Source organism: Apis cerana, linkage group LG6, assembly GCF_029169275.1.
Source record: "Apis cerana isolate GH-2021 linkage group LG6, AcerK_1.0, whole genome shotgun sequence".
Lineage (NCBI taxonomy): Eukaryota > Metazoa > Arthropoda > Insecta > Hymenoptera > Apidae > Apis > Apis cerana.
This window is the reverse complement of record NC_083857.1, coordinates 8,991,537-9,008,450: the sequence shown is the minus strand read 5'-3', so window position 1 is coordinate 9,008,450 and position 16,914 is coordinate 8,991,537. Positions and strand designations below refer to the sequence as shown.

Genomic DNA, 16,914 nt, shown 5'->3' with positions numbered 1-16,914 from the left:
TGTTACCTTGGGCAAATATTTTTCCAGAAGATTAACATCTAAGTACTTCGACACATGATGGATGGTAAGTGGAGGTTATTAATATTTTTATTGTTATTTTTGTTTTGGAATGTGATTATTAAATTTTCAAATATAATAATAATTGTTTAACCTGAAATATATTAAAAAAAATTAGAAAGTGTATTGTAAACATCGTAAATATTTTAAAGTAGTTTTTTAATAAATATCTTTTAATGATATGATTAATTAAAAAAAATAAAAAATTGACTATATGCAAATGAAGAGATATTATAATTTTTATATTAATTTATTATTTACAAAATTGCGTTATTTTGTACAAGATTTTTTTTTAATAAATCAGTTTTTCCAACTCAAATAAATATGTTAAATTTTTTTAAAATATTGTTAATAAGTCCAACAAAAAATCTATTCTATTATTTTGTGCAATTTAATAAGAATTTTTTTTTTCAATGTCTAGATTCTATAATTTCTATAATGGTAAAATCATTGCTGTCGAGACTGAAAATAAGGAATTCATTTTCGACGACAAATGAAGGGCTGAGAATGTAGTAACTCCTTTGACGTAATTTTAACGAGGCGAGGATTTTCACGTGGCGCCACTTGTTAACAACGCACAAAGTGCGCCCCCTTTTAATCGGTCTCCGTCATAGCCGATTTCAAACTGTAATTGGATTGTGAGACCGTGAAACGGAAACGATTTTAGACGATCCTTTAGGATGTCGACTTTGAAGCACGAAAACTTTAAAGAACTTTCTAATTTTGTGATATTCAATAAATAAGAATTAAACTATTAATTTGGAATATTTTAATCATGTAATTATTTCAAGATCGATATAATTATCATAAAAATTATTACTGCAATTTTTCAATTATATTTTTAATATTCATATTTTTATATGAACATTTAGTAGATTTATTATATTTTTCAATTTTTATAAATAATATTATAAATATATTAATAAAATTGCAAGAAATATTTATAAATATTAAAGAGTTATAAATAAAAAATTAATTTTCTGTTATTAAATTGAATTTAACATATACATCTCTTCGATTAAATAAATTTCTTAAAATCCATGTCGATTTTATCACCGTCATTCTATCCCTGAAAATTAATAACGGATGTAACAGAAACAGTTATTTCGGTGAATGGTAAAAATAGTCGGATCTAATAAAGTAACGCGGTACGTATTCATAGACTGATATCACGATGATCGTCAGATAAGCGAAGGAGGGACAATGGGATTCAACATCGAAATGAATGATAGCATATGTGCGATATCTCGGACAATATTTCACGCTATGCCGTAATATTTTTAAGGAGATCCCTTTTCCTCCACGCGATACGCTTTTGTCGACCGCTATTCTATATTTTCGATTCGAGATCCTCGAAGAGTAATATAGGTACATTATTAAACGGAGCATCATGAAAAATATAAATGTATATGGAATGAGGGTAGAATATATTATCAGAGAGAAGAAGAAAAATGAAAATTCTTTCATCGTACTGCGATAAAGCTGATTTAACTATGCACAATGGCACATTATTTGTAGATACGTGGCACAGAGATAACGGTGATATAAACGAAGACGGATTAATGATCCGTGAAGTTCGATATTTGCAATCTTGCTTTATGATTATCTTCATAAGTTTCGTGTAATTTTCATACAAACTAATTATCAGATGATACATGATTTATTATAATTAGTAAATATTATGAATATATGAAAATTCGATTATATCATCTATTTTATTAGCATCGTTAGACTAAAAAATATCAAAACTGTTGAATTTCTTTTGTTAATAATAATTTCTCGCAGAGTTTCTAAGATCTCAGATTTAGATATTGTGAAAGAAATTTAATTTTAATTCTAAATTCAAAATTTAATCTAAATTTAAATTTAAATTAAAATTTAAATTAATTCAAAACATTAATTCAAAAACATAATAATGTAGTTTTGTATTTATAAAAATTTGATTTTATATTTTTGTGAAATTTTTTGCACTTATAGTAACTAACTTAACCTAAAAATATTTTTTAAAATTAAGTTAAAAGTTTATATAAGTTAATTCAATACTTTTCTTTTATGTTTATTTTCATATTCTCTTCAAGTTAACCTAAATGCTACCACAATCTACACAAGTTACCTAAATATACCTACTGCTGATAGAAGTATTAAAAGCAGGAAGTTACTTTGCTGCGATTTCGCGCGAATTTGCTCGAGGATTCAACGGCATTCATCGTAGCCTCGAATCATTTCTCGAAATGGTAGCAATCCCGCGAACTATCTGCTTCACGTAAAGCGCTAGAAAACACGAGGAGAATCCGCATATAACACTCACTCAGAAACTTTCTATCTGCTTCTTCTTTCTTGCACATTCTGATCCAACGATCCAGTGAAAGAGAGTCAATGGCAGTGCATTGTTGCGATCGTGTTCACGGAAAGGATACAGCGCGAGTACAATGCGTGCCTACGGCGAGAAAACAAAACGTGAAAAAGGAATGACGGAAAAAAAGAGAGGACTGGCAAGGCTTTCGTAGAAATTACGGTGAAGCGCCGGTCAAGATAACGACCGGCTATTGTTCGTAGAAGTTATACTTCTTCTTTAGGGTGGCTTGCAACGGCTTCCTCCCAAGACTTCTTTCAGGCTTCGCCATGAACACAAGACGCCAAGTAATCGACGCGTCGCGATTGGAACTAATGGATACCACGTGACACAGTTTTAACGAAAGAGTGGGGAATTGTTTTACTCTAGGGAGTAAGATTGTAGGGATTTTACTAGATCATAGAAATTTTATTTTCAGTATTATTTTTCTGGTGTAAAAAATTTTTTCCTTAACTATCTATTAAATTAATATTTTTTTATGATAAAAAGTTTATTACTTGCTAATTATACGGTTAGTACATAATATAAAATGATAAAAAAATTGAAGAAAAAAAAATATAATTACAGAAGTATTTAAGTATAGGAATATTTAATTCATATATTCATTTTTAAAGCTTTTTGAAGTTCTCTTTGAAATTCTCCTTTTTTCGTTCGATACACTTGTAGAGAAAGGTTCATTAAAGACTAAAATAGGTCATCCTACATACATATAGGCGTTGTGGCTTTAATATACATAGTCTCTTGGTGAAGTAGAAGTAACGTACTAGGACGATTGTACTATTCTTTTTTCTAAGCGATGATACGTTCCTATGTTTCATAATACTAGTAAGCTTTTATCATGCTCATACAAAACGACTATTACTTTTCGTGCACTTTTCTTTTTTGCTCTGGTGTTCATTTTTTTACATACTATTCTTTTGAAAATAATGATTTTTGTTACTAAAATTATAAATATAGGATATTTTTAAATAAAAGATTCTGGAAAATTATATAATATCAATTAATAACGTTAAAATAATTATAAATACAATTTCACTAATTGTATTAATATACAATTATTTTTTAAAATTTTGCAAAACTAATAAATACTAATAAATACTAAGAAATACAAGAAAAACATATTTTATAACAAACGTTAATATCAAACAAAATATTAAACAACAAATATAATTTTATATGAGCAAATAAAAAGGAAATGAAGAAACAAATTGAATCCAAATGAATAAAAATGTCTTTATATACATTAAATAATAAATCTTTTTGAGAAGAAAAATTTTTTTTCACTTATAGTACAAAACTATAAATAATCTTTTTCTAAGCAATTACGTTTATATACATAATCTTGCATATTTATTCACTATTACAATTAAATGATATTTCAATCTATAATTCTCATAACACTTCAATATGTACACAATTCCTTTAATTCTAAATTGTTAACTTCAAACGTAAAGTTCGTCTCGTAAACCGCGACAATATTGACAAGCTTCTATTACCTTGTTGCATGCGTGTAAATTAGATGGTCTGCAAGCATCGATCACCAGAAACGTTTGAAGCGTGTCACGATCGTTTTAATGCAAACGCATCGTACTATACCTGTATATACATATAGTATGCATATTGCAATCATGGCGATTCTACAGTATGTGGCACACAGATGATTCGTAACACGAAATATACACGTGTATCGTTGAAACAACTTACCGATCCGGTGTGCGCTGAGGGCGCCAATATACGCACATAAGCGTTTTATCAATAAATTCCATCTAACTGCGAGATTATCGATGGGATCCGGCCATCTCGTCGATGTCATGAGTATCGATGTTAAAACCAGATGGAATTCCCAGCCGGTAGACAGGACCATTAAAATAATTGTAGTTCTCGTGTCGTTAACTAACGGCTATAAATGATGACCGGGGGCCTGATTTATTATCACGCGGAACGACAATGTCGTTTACCGACCGAGGAATATGTCGAAAAGTGGTTACCAACGTTACATGTTATTAACTCTTCCCGGGTAAATTTGCTAATTGAGATTTGAATTTAGATTTCCGTAATCGGTATTTGATTAACGATCAAAAAGAGAATGACAAAAATTTTAACATATCGTCAATATATAAATAATTACATCTTGTAATATGAATGAATCAATGTTGATAATATTAAAGTTATTGTGGTGTTTTATCGATTGTTAAAAAAGAAAAGACTAATAATTGAATGTAGAATAGATAGAAAAGGGGAGAACAACTATGGCGATTGTTCTTCTCGATCGTTGCATTATCATATAAATTGTGTATTAATTAGTAATTGGAAATAGGAGAGCTGTATTTACTGATATTGATGGCATCTACCGACTCGTCGATTAATAATAGGAAAAAAAAAAAAAAAAGAAAATTTAAAAGAACATTATTTTCAAATAGATAGATAATTAATAAATAGACAGTCAATCGTGAATCAGTCATATGTTATGAAGAAATAAAAGAAGAAAAATTATAATATTAATGAAATGTAAAGAAAATAAAGATTGTGAAAGTTTCGTAAAATATGAAAGTCATAGGAAAGATCATAAAAAAAGTGTTCAATTTTGATTAATTAAATTTCAACGCTAATTAATGACTCGATAATCGAGTATATATCACTGATACAAGCAATTTTCCCAATCTTCACGGAATATCTCGAGCTGGTAATTACGTCAATTAGGGGACGACCTTAGGTTAATAAATACTAATGCTGTCCCATCCGGTATGAATGTTTCTGTTCAGCTCGTCGCTTGCTAACAGCGGCGAGTCCGGTTTAAACTTCGTAACAAGCGATAATTTCCCTCAAGGTGATGATGCAAAAAATTTGCATTTCCTATAAGAATGTGTCAAGTCTCGGTAAACATATGCTAAAGTTCAAAAATTTCCATTCGACATTCGATCGTTATTGATATATTATAACATTCAGAAGATAATGGAAAAAATTTATGATTCTTTTAAAATTTCAAAAATATTCATAGACTTTTATATTAAAATTCTATATAAATAAAATAAAATTAATATAAAAAAAAAATTTCTTATAAGATTCTGCATAACTAAATAGATTTTAAAAGTGTGAAAAAAGATTGTAATTATAAAAAAAAAAAATAAATAACGCCATAATTTTAATTGAATTTTTTGTTATAATAGTAAAAATATTTATTCGATTTCACTTGTCACGTGTTTTCAATTCTATTGTGGCTTTGTTAAAATATTCCAGCGACCTCCAGAACAGTGCCATTATCCGAATTGAAAATATCACACTCGCGAATAATCGCGAATAGGCCAATAGGCAACCTGAAGAGTTGGTAGTTTCACTTTTTGGCTGGCTTCCAATGTCCTGGAGACCTGAATCCGTATTTCGTATATCGATCGATATTTTTTTTACCCATGTGAAACTATCCATTACATCTCCACTATGAATATATTCTTTCACATTTTGTAGCTTTCTATTTGACAACTTGCCATCTGTTTATTAATATACACAATGGTATTCGCCCAAAGATTTTTTATCACTTTTTTATTGACCGTTTAACAATGAAAGATTAATTATAGAAAAAAAAAATCTTAATTCAAATCTTAATCTTAACGCAATTATTATACAATTGTATTTAAAGTGAGAAATATTTAATGTCTTCTGATTTTGAAACTCTACTAAAATTTCTAATTTTTTCCATAAAATTAAATAAAATTCAACTTTTAATCATCTATTTCTTAAGACTATATATTAATATCCAAAACGTATAGCGAATTTTCGTAATTATATAGAAGCTTCTTAAAAATGGTAATCTTTGTTTTAACTCATTTCCTCATTATTATTTTGAATATCAATTATTGTGATAACGAGAAAACAATTGTCCGATGTTCTAGTACAAGCGTACTTGATCTAGAAGTGTTGTTAATAAGCACTGCGTGGTGACAAAAATGCAGAGATCAATTAAGGTTAACAGCTTGTAATTTTATGGCATTTCTGTTTCCTATTCATTGTAGAACAAACGAACAAAAAACGAACAAAAAAACGAACAAAAAAGGGGGAAAAAAAAGAAGAACGACACAATTACGACACATGATTAAAACATAAATATATCATAAAATAAGTTTAAAAAAAAAACCATAGAAATTCATTTCAACATGCGAAAAAATCGCTTACATTGTATTACTTAATTATATAACAGGATTGGCCGATATATAAGACCGTGTCCTCATTGATTGAAATTTAAACAGATTAACCGAATCTTATCCGGAGCGAAGAAGTTAAAATCAGAGAAACCTTTGCGAGGGTCGCTATTACGATCTATCGTGGCACCCTCATTGTCCTTCCACCATTTTCCAAGTCTTTTTTTTTCTTTTTACGAACACGAAAGAACAATGCAGCCTCGTTTGACGATCGAACGAAGTTAATTAATTTGTATAGGCTCCGATTCACGTATCTTTCGAATATCGATGTTTAATTTCTTCAAGTTACATTGTTCGTTTCTATTGAAATTATATATACATAGAACGAAATGTCACGCATTGACAATACTTACATTGTTCTTCCGAAGATTAAGTTAATAAATTGATGAGGAGCAATGGAGAAACATAATTGCTCTCGCGATTCAGATATTGAACTGACTTATATTAATTATCACATGACTTTTATATATTCATTAGAGAACTGGAGATAGAAATTTTCTTGTAACAAAATTTACATATTTAATTTAACTTGTAATTATTAGATTGTTAGATTTATATTTATAATTTGTTTCGTAAAGTTTTTGAAGTTACTTTAAAAACGATAGAAATTATATTTAAAAAAAGAGAAAAGAAAAAATTTTGATGGAAAGATTGTTTTTTAAAATTAAATTTATCTCGTATCGTTATCATGATGCTTTGATTTTATTTAATGAAAAATAAAATCTTATGAAATAATAAATTAATTTTCTACAATCGATTTGATTATTCGATTCCAATCCAAGTTTTATTCAATATTCGATCTTTTAATGTTTTGAATATTATATTAATGACAATAAAAAAATATATATTTATTTTACATTCAATATCGACATATTATATTCGGTTCGGTACGGTATAGATTGAAAGAACGCTGACAAGAATTTTCGGCTATCAGATGCAAATCCGATAGACTCTCACCGTAACATACGCTCCGATATTAAATTTCATACGTCCTGATTGCGACCCGAATTCTGTGGAAACACTTCATCGACAGGAAGTGTCCAAGAACTCGACACCAAAGACAGGGGTGGTCTTAAATTTTTTAACATGTATTTCACACGCCCCTATATTACAATATTTGTCACGTTTTATACGAGATTAGCAAATATTCTAATATTTATGAAAACAAATCTATTATAAAAGAGAAAAAAATTTATATGTTGTGATTATGTTATACAACATTAAAAAATTTCGTATATATTATTAAAAAGACGCAAACATTTTGATTGCAAATAGAGACATATATATATATATAGGTAGTAACTTAATTTACAACACTTGTTTGCAATATCAAGTCGCAAGTGAATTGTGCGAACATAAATATTCATGGAATGCTTAGTGTGTCTGATAGATCAAAGAACCGTGAATATGCATGTTCCTTTGGTAAATCGCGTTAATAATATGCGCTATCAGATCCTATATTAGCCGATTACCTTCTACATGGGTGCATATGGAAATGTGTATCAATCGACTTCTGTTCATGTATAAATGCACACAAATCTCGCTAAGTCTCTGATAAATATTTCAAGCACGAAGCCTTCAAACTTTCTAAACTATATATTTTTTACTCCAACATCGACACCTTGCGAATTACTATCATGGCGGTGAAAAAGAACCGTGCAAGCAACTTGTATTCATCGTGTAACACTGATCGCCGGATATTAAGAAAAAAAAAAAGATCAGTTGATTGAGGATGTTCACACATGCAATATCCATTTTTTTTTTTGGTTATATACTAAAATGTTCAATACTAAAATGTAGGATGAAAAAGAAAACATTATAATCTATGCATTAGATTTTGTTAATTTTAAAATAGCAACGTATCGAACATATATTTATTAAAAGAATATTGTTAATTTAAATATATACTTTCTAAAATATCTTTATCGAATATAGTTTCTCAATTTTCACTGCCGAACATCACGATGCGCACGCAAACACAAAGTTGCCAACCTTTCTCACGACATAACCTCCAAGAAAAAGAAAAGTCACAAAACATTCCTCACAGTGTCGAGTCAATAAATATTAAATTTGTACAATAATGAAATAACTTTATATAGAAACTATGATAAACTTGAATCGAAATTGACAATGATTTTACCATAATTTAATACTTCAATGATACAAATAATCTAAAGAATTTCTATCCAACGATATAACCTAAATCGAACTTCAATGCGCGAGAGTAACCTTTAGATCGTGCAATATGCCGCGGTGCGGCGCAGCATTCGAGACGTTTCATTAAAAGTCGATGTTACGACATAGAGGTGTGCTCGATCGCTCGCGCAGATCTAGGCATGCGACCTAGACCCGACCTTTCCCAAGTTCCTGACGGAAATAAGGCTAATACAGCTACCGACACTTAGCTTCGGTAATCGAACCAAGGAATAAACGACGTTCCAGCCGCGATCACGGAGCCACTCGAATTACGAGAACGTGAGTATCGATTGAGTTTTAAGTGGCTTTCGTTGGTCCTCTGTCGGAAAACAATGATTTATTGTTTATGCTTTACATTTTCTCCTGATTATTTTAAGCATTGGATTAATATGAGTAGAAAAAAAAAATAGTTTTAACTTTTATACTTTCATTAATTCAACTTTCATATATACGATAAATATGAGTAATCGAATATATATGAGTAATATATATAAATAACCGAAGTAATAATCTGTGATGGAGAAAGTTGATAGAAAGTTATTCGAGAAAATTAACATATTAATGTGGTGTGATTAAATCGTTAAAAAATTTTTGTGGTTTCCGTGATGTATAATATCTATATGTATAAATATCTATAATGTACAAGAATTATACATTATACTTCGTATAACAAATTTCATCTTCATGGCTTTAATCGAAATTTCAAGTTCTTATATTATCACATTTCTATCATTTTTAAATTTTATAATTTTACTATTTTCATGGTTCATGTAAATTATATATACATATAAGTATATTTTATTCCTGCCTACCAGAGGTCATAGTGATGTCTAAGCAAACATCGATCTTCTCCGCTTGAAAAGAATAAAATTCAAAGGATAATATCGGTAATATTTTATGACGCGACTTGTCATCGTTTCGCTTCGATAAGTATCGCTATTGAAACTGCAAATGTGTCGAATAAGGTCAAACTTGGTTATATAGGAATTAGAGAAAGAGAGAGAGAGAGAGAGAGAGAGAGAGAGAGAGAGAGAGAGAGAAGGGAAAAAAATTCAATTAGAACGATCAAAAAGTTCGAGCGACTATCGAGAACGATCGAAGTTATTATTGTATTAATTAAGGAACAAAGAGAAATAGTTGGATGGGATTCGTGTCAAAAACTTCTCTCTTGTCTTATATATGTTCACAGAGTTCAATCGATTTCATGGTGAACTTTCTAAGAATATTTCCAAGCCTTTGCTGGAGAACTTCCGGTAACGAAACGTTTCGTACCGTCACTGTGTTCGATCAATCGAAGAATAACCGGTACTTTCGATATTCAAATAATAAAACAAATTTGATTTAATAGTATGATTAGAAATTAAAAAGGATAGATTAGTCATAATCCATGCAACTTTTTAATTATTAAATACTATAATTAGAAGAACTTACGTTTAATAATGAAGAATTTATTGCTATGATATTTCAGATTATTAAGGTAATTCTAAAAAAAATAAAAAAATGTCAGCATTAAAGAGGAAATGCTTTATTTAATTAAATATTCTTCTTTGATTTTTTTCTTTGTTTTAATTCAAAGTAAATTGACTACAAAATATAACTATATTTCTTTTTCTAGTGCTATCTTAAAAAAGAAAGATATTCATTCCTTGCTGCGAACGATCTCGATCTTGTCACAAATGAATAACCGTGGAATTATTTATAAATGCGACACCCGTACTTTAGTCGGCGACCGAACGTATCGTGTTGAGCTTTTACCGACCGGTATGCGGCTCTCGGACCAATATTTCACAGGATAATAAGGAACAAACAGCGTTTCCTTGTTCCGGGCGACGCGAGAGTGTTATTATACTATGGCGGCGGGTTGAAGGTGGCGATGGCGGAAATTCGTTCGGCCAAAGGCCACACGGTCTCGACCAATAAAGCGTAAATGGATTAGTCTCTAAGCCGCTGATACGACTACGGAAATCCAAAGTGGAACGGGGAGAAGATTCCGTACAATCTCGGCGAATCCACTGTCAACGGACACTCTCAGAAGCCATTACATACATCTTCCTTATCCGACCGACTGGAAACAAATTTCTTGCGTTTACGATCGTCTCTTTCGCGATTTCTCTTTATTCTGTATATTTTTCTTTAAAGATAATTTCTTGATAAGATATAAAAATAAAAATTTCTTTTCGTTATCTTTTTTAATCTTCTTTTTTTTATTTTTATCAAGAAAAAACTTTATATGGATAAATTTATCTTATTTCTTTATTCTTGGTTTAAATTTATTTCAACTTGTAGAAGCTTGTTTTATAGATCATAGAAACAGGGATATAGTGTATAACATGTTCTTAAAGTGATCAGATTTTATCTTGAGAATGTATTAATGTAAGGAATTAAAGGAGATAAACGAAGAGATTCTCTTTTCGATGTTAATTACTTAAATCCGCGTCTAATTTAACTCGTGGTAAATAAATTTTTCAAAAATCACGCTGACTAATTGTTTCTTACTTTCATTACCCTAATAACTGTTATATTTGTATTAAAATTCTAACCAATTAGGTAACCAAGTATTCCATTCCGCGTACAATTCGTTTAATTTTTTTTTCCAACAGTTAAATGAAAACCATCTTGTTATAATAGTGATAAATCATCATATGATGGCGCTGCTGCATCTCGTTGGACAAAATCAGAAACCATTGAGACGGCGAAGCAAGAAAACCGCAAAATTTAGTAATCGTCGAGAGGAACAGATCTATCCAACTTCTCCCCTCTAACGAATAGGAAATTAGACGGGCAACGTTTCAACTTTCCGCCGCGAACATTTTTTTCCTTCTCTAAACCCCTCTACACACTTTATGACACGCGAGACCGTAAGGGTCTTTCATTACGACTTCGTTACGATTCCTCGGTAGCGCGCACACACATATATATACACGCACATGTAACGAAAAACGAGAGGGGAAAGAGAGTGTAAGACGAGGTTTCTCCGGCGAACCGAGAAAATGGGAACGCCACAGACGAAAGTTGTGGGGAGCGGGGATGATGTCCAGAGGGTTTGGCAGCAGACGTCGAAAGAGAAAAGCAAAGCGACTGTTGGAACAGCTGCTTCTGCTTATGTCCGTCGTTCGTCACAGAACTTGGAGGAGCAACGAATGAGACAGAGATGAAACGAAAGAATCGTCGTAAGGAAAAAAGTAATACGAGCGAGGAGCTACGAAGAGAAGAAACCGAATGACTGTGAATGACGCAGACCGAGTGTTAGAGAGATGGAAAGAGATAGAGAATGAGCGATGCGGAGGATGAAAGAAGGCAGAAAGCGTGGGTGTGGTGGTGCAGGGAGCAGAAGAACTCGTCTATATACGGGGAACCCCCCGCTGCTGGAGTACCGATCGATCGTACCGCGTTTGCTCGACCGTGCTCCCCTCCCTCTCTTCCTCCCTACCTCACTCACTCTCTCTTCCTCCGACCATCATCCCCTACTCTTTCTAGCAAAGTCCGTGATTCTCTCTCCGATACACACCCCAGTTCGACCTTCTCCCTCTATATTTCTCTGTCTAGCATGTATTCATCGGTATAAGCCAGAGAGGAACGCCTGCCTTCTGCAACCCGTCTGGCTTCGCGCGACACTCGTATTACCACGGTCATGTTCTGCTAAGATTTCCGTAGAGAATAGCTGAAAATAGGAAAAACGAGGAGAAAGCTTGCCGACACATACGTATATAGAGAATGTATACAATGGATGTGAAAATTTAGGATCACTGATTATTTTGCGATAAATTTGCATCGTCTTAATTTATATCTTAAATCCATAATGTTTAAATTTTTTTCCCAAATAAAATAAAGATGTTAAACTTATATATTACGTTATATTTTAAAAAATATTATAAAAAAATATTATCTAAGGATTACCTTAAAAATATTACCGAAAGGAGAAACTACTAGAACTTCAAACAGCTTAAAAAACATAGTTACCTGAAAACAGAATGAAAATCAAAAATTAAAAAAATTAAAAAAAAAATACTGTATATTTACATCATAATTCATGCAGTAGAAAATGGAGTTGGTTGATAATACATTAAAGAAAAATACAAACAACGACAGAGTAACTGTAGAAAACTTTGAACTTTTAGTTTGTAGAACGTGTACTGTTTTTGAAACTTGCGGAGTGAGGTTATATTCCGTTTGTTACATCGGGATTAGAAATGGAACTTCAATGTGCTTTCCTGGAGGTAACCAGAATATCCCCGCATGGGATCCAAGCTTGTGTTATTCTCTCTTGTTTGTCACTTTTTCTCACTTCCTCCCTTTATAGTTTTGTCGAGTAACCCAACGACATTTAGCCGAGGTTGGAATGTTCATTACTGGGGAAAAACATACCGGTTATTTCGAGGAGAACGTTTACGAAGACAATTTGCATGGGGGACCACCCGCGGGAATGTTGATGCTCGTTCGGATCCAATCAAAATATTTGCAGGCTGACTGGGGGGGCAGAATCGAAAAAAATCGTATCAACGAGAGGCGGCCGTGACTTTAGGCCACTTTGAAGTCGGCTATACTCGGTCGTCATTGCAAATCGGCATTTATCGAGTCGAATAAACTTCGTAAATAGAAATCGGGGAGCTGTGAACACAGCATCAATTTCCTTCCTATTTTAAACGAAGAGTGGGTGATCAGTGATTGATCGCGAAGAAATTGCGTACAGTTAGCGGAAATAATACGGTTAAGTCACAAAATAGGTTAGTTTAAGTTTAAATATACTCGAGATTAACACTGGCTCGTTCTACCGCGCATGCGCCAATGATGAGAGTGAAACGGAGAGTAATTTATTATTTATTTATAATTAGAAAGAATTAAATAAAATATAATCGTATCTCATGTAATTTAAAGTAATTTTGTAATAATAGTAATAAAGAAATCTCGTAAGAAATATAAAAGAAGAATTATATTTTTCCTGTTCTGATAATTAAATAATAATTAAATCATTGTCGATGCAGATCTTAGATGGCGCTGAAGTGCAAGTAATATCAGGAAGTGGTAGGGAATACTATATAAGCGAACAAGTTCATGACCATATATTCCAACATTACTGTATACTTTTGACTGACAGAAGATGAACGTGTGACAAGTGAAACGTGTCGTAAGGAGAAACCCTGCTAGAAATTCCTCGTTAGAAATGCCATTCGCGATATTAACAAAATCGAGATAACTTCTATCATAACCTATACCAATATATCTACGAACCTATCCTTTTCCTATCTCTTCCTACCTTTTCCTTTTTGATCACTTTTAACTTTCTTTTCTAAACATTCTTAATGTAACTCTTTCACGTTTCAGCTTCGTATTTCGAAGCTAAGTGAAATTCCATTCCACCTCAACACGGCATTCGTTTTCTCTCTTCGTAATGGAGTTATCCGTGGTTAGTTCACAACCGACCCGAAAGATTTCTCGGCCAAATTGCCGACTGGTCTTTGTTTAGCCGGATTCCTGATTGCCCGGACCCGTAACCGGAAATGAAGCTCGATCTCTCGCCCCGTTGGATTACGGTTCACCACCGAAATCGAGAATTAACTGTGCGTTTTATATCGGTGCTTTCGTTTCACCGCCATGTTCGTTTCCGAACAGACCACAGAGAGAGAGAGAGAGAGAGAGAGAGAGAGAGAGAGAGAGAGAGAGAGAGAGAGAGAGAGAGAGAGAGAGAGAGAGAGAGAGAGAGAGAGAGAGAGAGAAAAGAAAGGAAAAGAGAAATAAAAAAAAGTATAGAAGAAAGAGAAAAAGGAAAGGAGAAAAAATAAAAAAAGCGATAGGGGAGCTCGTTGATTAAGGCACCGACGCGCAACCATTTTATTCTCGCTATTTCAGATCCATTAGTATTTCGGATCCGTGGCGCAGACCGACATGAAAATTTCAATTTCCGGCAACAAACGAAGCGCGGTACGGGATAGGTAGATGGAAATGGCGCGTATTGTCGATGATGCGTCAAAAGCTAGTGTATTCGCCACGTCGTATTAATCGACAAAAAACCAACTAAACAGACGATTTTTCTACCCGATTTCAAATAGTAATATTCTATTTCGATCGACGAATCTTAAATATTTCATTCTCAGAATTATAGAGAAAATAAAAGGTCTTCGTGATGATTAACCGATATTTTATTCATTATATCGTACGGTCACGCAAATGTTCGGGCAACATTGACGTAGCAATGGACGTCATTTTTGACGGAAGTTAAGGTTGTAATCATAGGAACATTGGTTTTGTCAAGATCGATAGTAGTAGATATTCATACGAAATACGATAAAAATTACTTATATTTCTTAATTTCAAATATTAAAATTATCAATATTTGTTAATATTTATGCGCATTATGCGCATAATGAGAAATTAAATCGATTTATTATTTATAATAAATTATTTAATCCTTTTTTTTTAAATCGTGATATTTATTTGAATATCTTTTTAATTTCTTTTAAGTGAATTGTGCAAGGATTAATTTAAACGTATTGCATCATCTTTTTCTTTTGTATAAGCGTGTTTAATCTTCATTGAAAAATGCAACGCGGTGGAGAATATAATCCATGGTTATTCCATGGTATAAATATTTTTATCTGTATCCAACGCGTGATGGTGATATAAATGAAAATTTAATCCACGAACATCGGTTAAAATTTCGTGAAATATTAATCCTGTGTGGAAACTTTACATAGAGAAACTTTACATTACAATTTGCAAATATATATTTGCGTTTTAATTTCCTTGATTAGCGAGAAAAATATTCAACACCAGAGTTCATAGTTCGTAAGATTAAGATAATCAGGTCAAAAAATTATGTGAAAATTGTATTGTACATATATTTTATTCTATTGTTTTCAATTCTTGAAATTATGTTGCATTAAAAAATTCTATTCGTCTAATAAAATACTGCATAACTTCGTAATTACATTAAACTTGGAATTAAGAGAAATATATTTAAAAAAAAGAAATAATTAATTCTTTTTAATAACGTGCATTAATTTATAATAATTTATGATGATGTTTTATTAACAGAATTCTTAAATTAAATTCTTTAATTAATGAACGCAACGTTTAAATCATAACCTTGACTTCTTCGAAATAATATTTAAATATTAAACTTTTAAATATTAAAAGTTTCAACGAGTTGCTGATTCAAATGTGTACGTGTTGGAATTTATATAAGTAGTCATTGATTATGCATGATACGAGACATTCGTTGAATTAATGCTGAATGTAACAATCGTACATAGATAATTAGAGACTCATAATGGACGTGTAGAAATTCGCAAATATAATATGTTTCAAATTTAAATAAATTATCTTACCATTGTATTGTTCAAAATTATATATTCAAAAAATATTTATTAAGTCATGTTATAATTTCAGATTTTCTTGTCTGTGATTCAGATGTTGCTCCTCTTAATGATCTTCAAATATTAATATCTCGATTTTAAATTTGTTTGAAATGAAACGAGAAATCATCTTTCAAGTCTTCATCTTTCAAACTTAAAGAATTTTTTAACAATAGAAAAATACTAGATCTGGAATGAAAATGAACCCTAAAAAGCATACGATTAAATAATATTGATAATTGATAAGATTTTGATAACATTATTAATGGCAAAAGTTTTCAAATAATTAAACAAACTCGTTCCAAAATCCTAAGTTCCAAAATACGATCGTAAAGTTCCACATGTATCGACTTAATCTTCGTCTTATCCCTCCAGATAACGAAGATAACCCGCTCAGCTTCCGGTGTCCGAGTCCACTTGACCTAAAAGCGTGCTCTTCCGAAATGGAGCCTTCAAATTGGTTTCTGCTCGTACGGAGTCTTGCATCTTTTTGGGGGCTTAAAAAGGTGAATTCCTCTCTCCGGGGGAAGCCCGTGCAAAATAAGTTCCCTGTCTGGTTTCTTGTCTCTTGCATTAGAGACACTTCTTGATTAAAGAGAAAGAGCGGAGAGAAGAAACAGGAAAAAAAAAGATTATTATTTTTTATTATTTTTCTTACGAAAGTTAAGACGATTGGTAATTTTACAAAAAAAAAAAAAAAAAACTGTACTTTTAATGAACATCACATTATTGTCTATACCAATTTGTATCTTTGATATCGAAT

The 16,914-nt window shown here is 31.6% G+C and overlaps 1 protein-coding gene and 1 long non-coding RNA gene across 11 annotated transcripts in view; both read right to left on the bottom strand.

Annotated features, from left to right (window-relative positions):
- LOC107993762 (ubiquitin-like protein 3) overlaps positions 1–16,914 on the bottom strand; it is a 71,743-nt gene that overhangs the window by 21,323 nt on the left and 33,506 nt on the right. The window lies entirely within an intron of this gene.
- Positions 1–16,914, bottom strand: part of LOC107993766 (uncharacterized) — a 46,613-nt gene that overhangs the window by 10,142 nt on the left and 19,557 nt on the right. For 2 of the 8 annotated variants that reach the window (XR_009830158.1, XR_009830153.1), the window contains exons 3-7: positions 12,881–16,736; positions 12,697–12,759; positions 2,572–12,460; positions 2,366–2,494; positions 7–151 (exon numbers count right to left, since the gene is read on the bottom strand). This is a non-coding gene — a long non-coding RNA (uncharacterized LOC107993766). The remainder of the gene's footprint in view (positions 1–6; positions 152–2,365; positions 2,495–2,571; positions 12,461–12,696; positions 12,760–12,880; positions 16,737–16,914) is intronic. The other 6 variants (XR_009830157.1, XR_009830152.1, XR_009830155.1 and 3 more) reach the window with 6 other exon arrangements.